The sequence below is a fragment of the Toxorhynchites rutilus genome, chromosome 1 (assembly GCF_029784135.1).
Source record: "Toxorhynchites rutilus septentrionalis strain SRP chromosome 1, ASM2978413v1, whole genome shotgun sequence".
Taxonomy (NCBI): Eukaryota; Metazoa; Arthropoda; class Insecta; order Diptera; family Culicidae; genus Toxorhynchites; species Toxorhynchites rutilus.
In genome coordinates this window covers 150,903,817-150,916,797 of record NC_073744.1, presented here as the reverse complement: position 1 = coordinate 150,916,797, position 12,981 = coordinate 150,903,817, and the positions used below count along the sequence as shown (strand labels likewise).

At 36.9% G+C, this 12,981-nt stretch overlaps 1 protein-coding gene across 3 annotated transcripts in view; it reads right to left on the bottom strand.

Annotated features, from left to right (window-relative positions):
• Window positions 1-12,981, bottom strand: part of LOC129777635 (uncharacterized) — a 61,024-nt gene that overhangs the window by 17,504 nt on the left and 30,539 nt on the right. Inside the window, exon 1 of one of the 3 annotated variants that reach the window (XM_055784033.1) lies at window positions 9,351-10,152. The exons of 1 other annotated variant lie outside the window; for it this stretch is intronic. The gene's annotated coding sequence lies outside the window, so the exon portion shown is untranslated. Of the gene's footprint in view, window positions 1-9,350; window positions 10,153-12,981 lie in introns of those variants that run through there. One more of the 3 variants, XM_055784016.1, reaches the window with a different exon arrangement.

Sequence of the window (12,981 nt, the reverse complement as noted above, 5' to 3'; positions counted from 1 at the left end):
AGGTTTTAGGATGCAATAAATGTTTCTATGGTGATAAGATACTCCTTCCCCCTCTCTTAGAGGAGGCTGCCATACAAATGAAACACAATTTTTTGCATTACTCGGAAATTAATCAATCAAACGAAACCAAAGTTGGCATGTGAAAGTTTTAGGGTGCAATAAATGTTTCTATGATGGTTAGACAGTCCTTCCCCCACTCAAAGGGGAGGCTGCCATACAAATGAAACACAAATTTCTGCATTACTCGAGAATTAATCAAGCAAATGAAACCAAATTTGGCATGTGGAGGTTTTAGGATGCAATAAATGTTTCTATGGTGTTAAGATACTCCTTCCCCCTCTCTTAGAGGGGGCTGCCGTACAAATGAAACACAAATTTTTGCATTACCCGAGAATTAACCAAGCAAATTAAACCAAATTAGGCATATGGAAACTTTAGGGTGCAATGAATGTTTCTATGGTGGTTAGATACCCCTCCCCCCTCTCTTAGGGGTGGCTGCCATACAAATAAAACACAAATGTCTCCATTACTCGAGAATTAATCAAGTAAATGGGCGGGACGAAGTTTGCCGGGTTAGCTAGTATATTATACAAATGCTTACCAGTATTTGTGAGTCATTGCATTTTCTGTTATTTTTACGCTCATTCAATGTAATAAATCGGGATGGCAAAAAATGAGATAAAAATCTATTTTTGGTGTAGAAACGATGAAAAGCGGCGTTGCGTACTATATTTTTCAATGTTATGAAAAAGTGGTATAGTTTCACTTTCATATTTAATTTTTATAATAAAGAGGGACTTATAAATTCGATCATTAAAATTATCCAGTCATTTGGATGTGGGTGGGCCAAGTACATACGCAGAATAAAGCTGTCAATTTCAAGCAGTCGCCCTAAAATTCAAAGAAAGAGATATTGAAATGTGTTAAAAAAGAAAAAAAGAGAAATACAGATAATGCGTTGGAAGGAGAAAAACCAACAGTATTATAAAACAATGGGATTCTAGAGAATTTACGAAAAACAAGGTCAGTTGAATACGAATTATCTGGATAGAAAATTTATCCGAATGAGAAAGGAAGAAATATTCGGAAAAAGATTTCAATTTTGTTAATAATCCTGATAACAAATTAAAATCCCTAGCAGACAGAGAAGTTCATTTGTCAAAGAAGGAATAATTTCTTGTAATTATTGAATCAAGAAAATTACGTTTGATAAATCCAAATCAAATGTTTAGAACAAATAAAACGCGAAAGGACAGCGCATGTATATAAAGGAAAAAATTCTATAAAATGTCGGGGATAGGGTACCGAGGCAACCCTAAACCTTCAAGGTGACGCAAGTCGACTCGGCAGCCGGAAGCGATGACTTCACACACGCAAACATGTGTTCCATCGATTGCCCGATTGATTTGAAACATGCGAGACGATTATTCTGTCAGGTTCGACTGAGCGTTTTCCTACGGAAAAATAAACTTGATAATAAAAATTGCACTGCGGTGGTATCAATACGTATATACCATTTTTTCTTACCAATTCTTTTCACATTTTCAAGACATTTTTGCTTTATATTTTTATGTTAAAATTATCTGCTGAATTTTTGAAAAAAAATATTCTACAGCCCGTGTTCATTTTCGAATGATCTCCTAGCCTTAAAGAGCAATACGAGAAATAAAAAAGATAACATGTTAATTGATCGGTGTTAAGTGAGATCAGACTACGTGACATTTTTATGATTTAAAGAAAAATGAACTTGAAGATTAGTGCTATAAGGGGTTTTTAAGGGGCGATTTTTAAAATTGTGCGACCTGGTCCCCTCTGACTTAACACCCACCAATTGTGTCTACACTAATTTCGAAAAATTAATCAGCGAAGTCTCACGCATCCTTTTTAAGTTTTCTCATTACAGTTTTACTTCATATTTTCGTTGCTCTCTCATGATGTTTTGATTTAATCTTATTTATCATCAGGAGATTCGACCAAACATATAACCTAGTTTGTCTGATTTTTTCCTCCTTCATTCGGATAAACGTTACATTCGGTTAAATGTTGCATTCGGGTGAATGTCATTTGGGTATATGTGTTTCGGGTAAACGTGTTTTAGGTGAATATTACACAACCATAATGACTTCTGCATATACAAGGATTCTTATATTTTCGGGAATTATTGCAAAAATACAGTGATTATTATCACGAACAGAATCGGTGAGATAACCGAGCGTTGAGGAATATAATTTTCCTTGATTTCAACTGATGTTTTGATTTCATCTAGTGTTGTTTTGTAGGCCCTTATTTTGCTTTTAATTAATCTAATGAAAAGCGAATTATCTGAGATGAAGCATCTTTTTGGACTCTAAGAAGGTTGTTACCCAATGTCATGGAAAAAAGGTAATGAAGATGGTCGAGTTTCGAGCGACATAGCATACGCTGCATAACTATTTCGCAAAAAGTGACGTCAGTCGTTGTGTCCACTGGATATGAGGCTAATGTGATAGCGTGAAGTGAATATTTGTGAAATCACGTCGAAAAAGACGGATAAAAGTGATATTTCCATGTGCCTTTTTCACTCCCCCACGTTCATAGAAACAAACGAAGTTTCATTATTTTACCATTATGAAGTTGATGTTTCGAAGGCTCTCAGTATCGGTGTGTATGTTGTGAACTAAGCAAACGACTGCTCTCTGGACCTTTTTACCACATGAATAATCGAAATAAGCCACGATATAATTGTCATCTGTTAAAAAACAACCAGTTGAAAGATTTAATGATAATTTTGGCTCAAATTATCATGCAACCGTAAGTACTTTCAATATTGTTCTGTTTCTTCCATATACATTCCAAATTGAATGCAAATAATTACGACACGATATTTGGCTTGCCAATACAGATACACTTCGCCTACTGCTCCACCTCTATATATTACCTCATACCCATCGATAAACGGCCTTTTCCAGGAGCACCCCTACGCAGCTTAGAAGAGTGATGGGTTGTGAGTTATCTAGAAGATGCTGATTCCTGTTAGGTTTCTGGAGTGAAACAAGATCGTTCAAATGGCAGTCGGAAGGGCACGATCTGGGTTATAAGGTAGTTGAACCAAAATTTCCCATCCGCTATTTTTCAAATAGTTTTTTACTCAATCAGCAACACGAGGCCGAGCGTTGTTGTGATCGAATATTATCGGCACTTGTCTGGTCGCATAATTTGGACGTTTTCCAGCAATAACTCGCTTTGAACGGATCAATTGTTGCCTGTAGAAATCCCCATTGGTCGTTTGACCTGGTTTTGGCAGCAGTGGATCACATTCTTTTTGATCCCACCAAATACAGAGCATTTCGCACCGTTTTCGATCCATTTTTTCGTTCCCGGTATCCTGCGGCTTTGAGTCGTTTAGAAATAGCTTATCGATTAATTTCCTATGATTCTGAATGCTGCGTTTGGCTCTAATTTTGATCGAGTAATGTCTCTAACTATTCTTTTTCAAACTTTTTCGGTTAACACCTTCGTCACCCAGAGCGGGGCCCAAATTCAACTGTCGGTGCGCTAGAGAAATAAGTGGGCGACGATAATAATGAATTCGAGTTCGATTCAGGACTACTTCCTGTCGAATCCGAATGAAATCAACCGACTGCTGATTAGAAAACCTATAAAAATAAGTTTTCAGTCAATTATACAGTGTTGGAAATGATAATAAAAATTGAAATTCAACCGAACGTACTTGCTTTATATAGTATATTCAATGGCGATGAATAATTACAATTTTATTGGATAATAGGGAATATTCTGTTCAATCGATTGCGAAGGTTCTGTGAATATATCATACTGAGAACATATGTCACATTTGTAGGAAAATAATCGTCATAAACTATATCACATTTGGCAACTCCGATTTTTCACGTAATTCATTTTCATCGCTTTGCGTTTGCTAGTTGAAAAGCTAAAAGAAGAAGCAAGTTGCAAGTTTTTTTTCCTGAGAATGAGAATAATAATTGCGCAACGCGGATAAGCGCCTATTTATTCCAAAAAAACAATATGTCTATTATGTTACATTTTTCATAAATAACTCTGTTCTACTAGTCAAGCCCTTTCATTTGATACCCATATTGATGGGGTTTTGATAAAATATGTAGTCCGCCATATTGTAGCGGCCGCCATCTTGGATTTTCAAGATCATAGAATACGCAGTTTTATAACGACAGGAGAAATAAAGGCGTGCTCCAAATTTCAGATCAATCGGTCAACAGGAAGGAGGTTAAATTTCTATTGATGTGGGACAACCCTGCAGATAAACATACAAACATATTTACAGCAGGTAATGCTAAATAAACCGTTTAAAAGTATAGTATAAAAACTATATTTTTATGTTTTTGATTTTTTTTATTGTTCTTCATAACCCATATTTACATTTAAGTGCCCGTTCTATCAAATTCCGTTTAAAAATCCAATTCAAATTGAACGAGAAAAGTGTCACTCACATCTGGGTGACGGGGCGATCAAGGTGTTAACCCGGACGTTTATTACCTCTGGCACTAAAATCATCCCTTTTAAATCGTCCAAACCATTCCCTACAAAATCTATCCGATGGTGCAGAGTCACCATAAACTTTCACAAGTATACGGAGCACTTTAGCTGCACTTGTCTTCCAATGGAAACAGCAAAATCAAAACATCCCGCAAATGGTGCTTACTTGCAACGAAACTCGACATTTTCAACACAGTAAAAATTGAACATCTGCAAATACAAGTCTTTGTCAATATTTGGTTGCATACCCAATAATTTGGTGAAATGAAACTTTCAATTGAAAGCAGCGAGTATTCTTCCGTATGCCAATTAAAACTCTCTAGCCATGACAATGAATATAACCCATTCGAGTAGTTTCAATCGTCAATAAAAGCTTATGCTTCCCAAAGTGAAAGGAAACGACTGTGTAAATTACCAAAACAAAAGAATCGATGTTTCAGTATGCGTAGTGAATGTATTCAGTATATCACTTCACCCCGATAGATTACAATGAAGCAATCGAAAATGTATCCAACTGAAGTGAGAGAAGCAAGTTAAAAAAACTATCTTCATCTCATAGCTTCGAAATAACAAGCTCTGCTAGTATCTATGACCTACTGAGGCTAAATTCTAGGTTCTCAATGATTTTTGTTGTAGGGGAGAGGTGGGCACATTCGGACACTTTTTTTCTCCTTGATTTTTCATATTTTTGTAAACTTAAAAAAATCCTGAATTTATCCTGGTTGTCATTGGGACATCAATGTATCACATGAGCGTGTTAGAGGTGTGCGTTGATGCGATTACGAATGGTTTATTCGAATTTTTGAAAATTGCCTTTTTATCCGAATGTGCCCCATGTGTGGGGCAGTTTCGGACAGTCCCGGGGCACTTTCGGACAACGAAAAAAAAATTATAATTTAATTTTTATCAACAATTACTTCCGTTTCCTCTTATTCCCAGCCTTATTTCCAGTCTGAAAGCTATGCTATGAGAGTCAGTAAAAATTCGTGATTTTGCTCTCTTCCGTTTCCGAGTGGTGATTTTCCGCGGTGAAGTTTTTGGAAAAGGTCCAACCTTTTCCGGAGACAAAGTTGCCAAAGTTAAATCTATCTGTGCTGTAGACGCAATGTTTTGCAGCATTGTTGTATTACCCGATGAGTCAGTTGCTACCTCCGCTCCAGTAGGTGAAATCATTTGAGCATTCAAAATCGTTGTCCGAAAAAACCTTTCTTGAGCATGGATAGCAACCTGTCATTTTGAATCTAGCTAGGATATTACTCAGATTGAAAGAAGCATTATAAGCCGATGCAACTATACCTGAAAGGTCGTGTATAGAAATAGTTTTTCCAGGATGGTTGAGTAGCCAATCGTTCCGGGAAACTGAGAGCTTTTGCTTGAAAAGGCCCATAACTGAAACATCCAGCGGTTGTGAGCGATTTGTGACATAAGGTGGAAAAGATACATGAATTGTGCAATTTTCTTGGCAATATTTAATTGTTTCCAAAGTGCAATGACTTTTTGATTGATTTTTGATTTTTTGAAATTGATTTGTTTACGTTGCTTCTTGCTACTTTTTTAAAATGTTCCAGAAAATTGAGAAACAGTTTTCCCGTTATGCAACCGTTAGTTGGGAAATTATCAAAAACAATGGACCCATTTGGACCACCTGTCAGCTAGAATCATGAAAACGTTCTATTCGAATCTAGTTCGATAGCTCTTTCCATCTTATCTTCGTGAGGCGAACCAGCCCAGGAGGCTGAAAGCCTCTCAAATAAAGAATGAAAAAAAAATCTTATCTTCGTTGATGCTGGTTCTATCGGTTTTTTTTGTAGTTTCTAACCATCATTAAGTCTGAGAATCAGACTAAATTGATGTTTGTTAGTAAACAACAATCAGACACAAATTTTATGAGGTATTAAACAGTGTCCGAATGTGCCCCACCACCATCCGAAAACAAAACATAATTTTATCTAATAAATAGACCTTTATTTCCCCGTTGTTTGCACGTTTTTTTTCATTTCTGAGGTGGTGTACTTAAATTTCTAAATCGTTCACAAAGAAATTACAGAGATACTTACAACTTCAAGCTCAAAAGTTTCGAAACGTGTATGAAAAAGGGCACTGTGTTGTTTTCGTAAGTAATAAACGACCAGGAGATGTCAAACCATATGACAGCTGTTGGTGGAAGAGCTGTTAACTTAATTATATTTTTAATTTCGTTGAAAATTGTACCACCTAATTTTTACAAGCGTTGTCCGAAGCTGCCCCCGTCCGAAACTGCCCCCCTTTCCCCTACTTATGACAGCACACATCTATTTACGATAAAAACAATGACAAAACAATGAACCATGAACTCCATTACAAGCGTTCGAAAGCAAAAGAATAATAAATTAGCAAAGCTATTAAAAGCGGTCGGACGGACAGAAGGAAACTGCAGTCATAAATGTCGACGATTCGAGAGTTTCCACTTGTTCTTAAACACATAATTCGACACTGTGACAGACGGATCTTTTGGAAGGTCTTGTCTAGTTAGGTTCGATGAGAATATTTATGATCATGATGACGATTTGTAGCACTGCATGAGATTGAATTGGTCAATTATAATATTGTGAAAAGCCACATTTAAATTTAAATTGGTTTGATTCCAGATATACACTATATATCATAATTATAAAATCAAGAAACTTTTGGAGATACAGGTCGGACTCGATTATATACAGACTCGATTATATGTGATTCGATTGTATACAATTTTGGACTCGATTATATATAGTTTGGAAAAACATATTTTTTTATATTTCAAATATGGCTTATTTCATGAAGAAATGTAACCTTTCAACGTTAAGGTGAAGTTTAGGTGGCTATTACATGTACAGTGGGGTAAAAATCGTGATTTTTGAAAATTTTGCTTGAATTTTCACCAGGAATTGTTTATATCGATATTGCAGCCAAATTAAGAAAGATAGAAGTTCTGCTTCAAAGATCAAATTGTAGAGCGGTTGAAGAACTTCAATTTAAATGTTAGAAACAATCTAGTTTAATATAAATTTTTATGATAAAATTAATAATAACACATTAAAAATTATTAACTTTTAAGTATTTCACTTCCAAAATGTTATTAAAATCCACTAATTTAGTTGTTCCACTACTATATCCTGTACTGAATTTTCTCATCTTTCAAATGAAAGCATCAGATTCGTCTTCCGTAGCTTACTTTTTAATGTAGAGCCAGTTTGAGGCAACAGAGTCCGAAACAAAAAAAAAAGTTCTATAAGTCTTCGAAAATGTCCATGTTACATAACTACGTGCCTGGTGCTGTTCAATATCCATAATGGAAGCATCGATTATGCTTTCCAATGAATAAAGAAAAACAGTCGGAAAACACCCACGATAGCCTACACTCACGAACATGCTGTCATGAATGTCACCAATTCCAACATTTGACTTTGACTTTGAAAAACCGAGTTGCAATGAAAGTTGATCATGGCCGGCAGCAAAAAAAAAGCCAATAACGATACGTTGAACAAACACATTTCACTCCGTTCATTCATATCGTTGGTCTCACTTTTTGGACAAAAGCTATTTCGAATGTCAATGACCAATTCACGAATTCTTTATGACGCAATTTCCCATCGGCCGTCACTTCCTACGCGCGTACATATGTTCGTGCGTTCCTTGGTTGGGGGGGAGGCTATGCACGCAAATGTTTTTTTATGAGTTCCGCTCCGCGCGCTGCAGCAACAGGCAGCCGGACGATGCTTTTGTGTACCTACAAAGACTTTATGGCCGCTAAAATGAACGCGCCAAATAGGAAATCAGCGGCAGCGAATTTTCCTTCGCTATGATTCAAGCCGCACGAAAGCGTGACGAGAGACGTTTTGGCAGGCGACCAAAGAAAACTTTTTGAGGTGTGCCACTGCCAGTTGGCTTTAATAATTTGTTGACGACGCGGATCGTGGCTCGAGCCAAAACATCTTGGCCCGGGGAATAGACACAACATAGCCTGGGTTGAACAGGGTGTATTTCTGGCTACTGATTACGTTTTCTTTATGTCCACCGGCAGAACGGGATTATGTTTCAGCCGGTTCAAAGTGTTGACAGGAAAAAATCACTTTCATTTGATAGGCAAACAAAAATTCAGTGTTCTGTTTGGATTGTATACGGTTCTAGGTACTGGGGAATATTTGATCTGATCGGTTTTGTCGTTCGAATCACTTTTATGTCGCTGGTAGACTCGTTGTTTACCATGTTGCTCATGGAACGACAAAAGTTAATTAATAACAACATATAATATATCCACTTCAAATTTTAATATATGTCGAACTGCAAAGGACATCAGGTTCGGACCAGGTTCTAGCCGGATGATCCTTTGTGGAAGAAATTTCATTCGACTTGCACTGATAAGCGCGTATTCTCGAACTTTTTTACCAATAAAAATGACGCAAATTATACTGCATTGAGAAGGAGAGTTTTCTTCTATGAACGTTATGCAATACGGAAATTCATACAAACCGAAGAATACACATGCTTAAATTGATGATAACCGACAAAATAAACGAATAGTTTGCTCCAAATTTCGAATCTGTTTTGGTTTGTGAAATCAATCACGGATAAATGTGACGATGGATTGTCACAAGGATGAGAAACAATGAAATGCAATCAACCTTGAACATTTTTTCTACCCAAATAGAAAAGAAAATATAACACCAAACGACGCAATTAAATGGAAATAAGACCTTGGCCGTAATTGGCTTCCAGTGACAGATAAGACACCTAAATAGGCACTTGAAATTATCTTGAAATTTGTATCGCTTAGAAATTCTTCTATTCAAATGACATGTGGCATTTGCGTGACTTACTGGTTGTGTGCAACGTACCTTTCGACTCAGAAAACCGTTACACCATGTGTTGAGAACAGCTCCTACTAAGATCTTGTAAACGGTCAGCAAAACTTCTAAATTTTTCACTTAGTTGCTGCCACTAAATTCTACTCCAAATACAACTTCTTGATGCAGTTTACAACGCACACAATCTATCCGGTCTGATTCTTCGGAACATCCTCTTCGCAATCGCACTCCACACGAAATAACCGATTCTCGTGAAGTTCATAATCAGATCACAAACAATTCAACATCCGGCTCGGTGTCCAACATTTCATCACTATCACAAACAGCCCACCGGTCGCCACAAACCGTATCCAAATGATGAGCGTGATCAGTAATCGAAAAAATACGCGCCACTGTCCATAATGCCACTTCGTAGTATTGATTTTCCACCTCCGAATGTGTGTTTCGGTAATGTTTGTCAATCAAGATTTGTGTGCCACAAGCTCGCCTTATCGGGAACCTCCTCCTCACTCACGGGAAGCAACGCAGAACAACAAACACCACCCAATTCGAGCGCAAATGGCGCAAACAGAGCAAATCCAAGGCCGCCAACTGGGTCAATTCCTGTTCGTCAATTCACTGCAATCCACCACTATCTAGATCGCACGCATTTATGAATGAAACCCGGAACGGAAGGTGGAAGTAAACTCGGTTCGCACTTTTAGCGCCATCCCCACAAAAGCGTTATCCTCCGTGAGCGAACGAACGAACGAGCGAGCAAAAACACTTCCATCCATTGTAGGCGTTACGAGCCGACTGAGGATGACACGATCCACCGAGCGGCACAAACTAATTCACGGAAGGCTGCTGCTCCCGACGGGGAGCGCACACCCGAAAGGGAGCGCACGCCGCCGCCACCCGACGGGAAGCATTTGCCTTTTGCCAAAAAATAATGATTGAACACGCTAGGGTAGGTGTGAACGGGGGAAGATGTGTTTACATAATCTAATTCCAACGTTACAGAGATAGATTGGTTACTAGCGCAAATTTTTGGCAAACGTTCGTCAATGAGAATATCAAACGAATGAAAATATTTTAAATGTGAATTTCAACGTGGATGTTCCACATTTTTGGTCAAATAGACTGTTTCGTTGCATGCAGGATATTTGATTGAGACTGAGTTTAACAAGAAAAATGCATCGAATTTTATCTTAACAGTCATTTGAATGTCTCAAAAATATCATTTTCTGTTCAGACCCGAGCAGTTATTGAACTATCTCGATATGAAAATTGTGTACCGAAACAATGAAAATTGGCAGGATGTAATTGGGTTGCACCAAAAAGTAATTGCCGATTTTTTCATTAAAAATTAAATACAATTTGTTGTACATAGAATAAACGCTTAAAGATGGGATGTGTATCATTTTAAAGCTGATTCTCTCAAGTTTTGGAATATTTTTCAAGCAAATTTTTATTCTGATGTGTGTAGAAATGTAGTGGAAAACAATATCTGAATGAAATAAAAAAAAACGATTTCTTTCTGTTTTTTCAAAGATTTCGTGAACTAACATAATTTTTTGCCAACTAATTCAAAAGTGAGTCCAATTAACCTTATCAATCAGCTTTTATTTGATGCCTATAACGTTCCTATAGGACCATTCAAAACAGAGGTATTGTTGTTTGAATGAATCAATAAATCAATCATCGCAAATCGACAGGCAGTCTTGAAAACTCCAATAAATTCTGTGTAAGGATGATTTGTTACATTGACGAAAAAATCATTTTTTGCATCGATTTCAAAAAAGTTTGCTATCGAATTAGTTGGTAAAAAAATGTGTTAGTGTTGTTGAAATAGCTTTAAAATTGCTTTCAAAACAGGTTATTAGAATCACACGAATCTGTATATAAGCGGGTACCCGCTCGGAAATCCACTCAGTTATGATGTACGATCACTGGAATATATGTATTTCCCTAACACAGACCTCAAAACCAATGAGCCGGAGGAAATCGGCATTACAAAATAGATGCAAATAATATAAAAAAATAAAATAAGTAAAAAAAACTTTTTAAGTTAAACGGTTCCTTTGTGATTAAACAGAATAATACTACAGATAATGTACTAAAAGCTAGAAAATAATTAGGCAAGTAGCAGTTAGCAGTTTCTTCATTAGTCAAGGACATTGATAAGACTAAAATAAAATTGCGGGGCATATGATGAAACCATTGAATGCGGATAATGGAAATCCAACGTGCCCCACGATTTTATTTTAGTCTCATCAATGTCCTTGGGGTTCTGAGAAAACACGTAATCCGCCATTTTGGATTTGCATTTTTCACAAATAACTGTATTCTACTAGTCAAACCCTTTCATTTGATACCCAAGTTGATATGATTTCGAAAAAAACATATATGGCGCCATTTTGTGGTGGCGGCCATTTTGGATTTGCATTTTTCATAAACAACTGTATTCTAATAATCAAGCCCTTCCATTTGATACCCATATTGATGGGATTTTGGAAAACCCCATATTCACCCCCGTTTTCCAGAAAATATGTAATCCGTCATTTTGTAGAGGCCGCCATCTTAAATTTTCAAGTTTATGAAATACACAGTTTTATAGTGACTGCAGAGATCAATCGGTCAACATGAAGGGGGTCAAATTTGTAGTAATGTGGGATAGCGCTACAGACATGTTACAAACACACAAACAGGACAAGCTAAATAAAACCGTTTAAAAATGTGCAAATTTTCATATTTTATGTTAGAACTAAACATTCCATGAAAAATCAGGTTTCATAATGGTTTTATCAAAGAAAACATCCAGTAACGACTTTTTCAACTTTCACAAACAATCAATCATATAATCACGATAAGACGTATAGGCAATAGGCCAAACGATGAATTGAAAGCAACGCAAAAACAGGTTTTCTATTTCAAGATCTTATGTTTACCTAGTTCATGAATCGCCTCAACCTCCTCCAGATTTTGACGTAGGACTACGTCCAACCTTTCAATATAGGGGCCCATTTCAATATTTCGGTGTGAAAAAGTGTTCAGTTTTTGAACGCTAATACCACCTTAATTGAATGGATTTTGGTTCCAAATACACACATTGATAGGAAATATCCTCAGCCATTTTTCATATGCTACACATTACGGTTTTTCAGCTCATATAAAGTTCAAATTGATGAAAAAGAAAGAATTCCCTACTTTCCCATACATTTTGTCTGCGCTCCCGCAGCAAACAGCTATTCATTACAAGCAACCACGGGTACGAGCGAAACGTATGGACAAAGTGAAGGAGGGAGACAAAAAAAAAGAGATTATAAATAAATATAGGCGGTCGCTACAACGTTAACTATATGGCTATAAAAAGTGAGAGACAGGAGTTTCATTGGGATGTGGAGCAGGAGAGCGAATCGAAGTGTGTTAAAAGCGGTGGAAGCGTCGCGCCGGGTGAATGAGTGGCTAATAGCGCTCGATTTGATAGAATGCCGGAGTTTTTAAACGGTTTTATTTAGCTGTGACATATTTGTATGTTTGTATGTAACATCTTTGTCTATGGCGCGGTACCACATTAATTGAAATATGACCCCTTTCCTGTTGAGCGGTTGATCTGAAATTTGGAACACACCTTTATCTCTGCAGTCATTATAAAACTGCG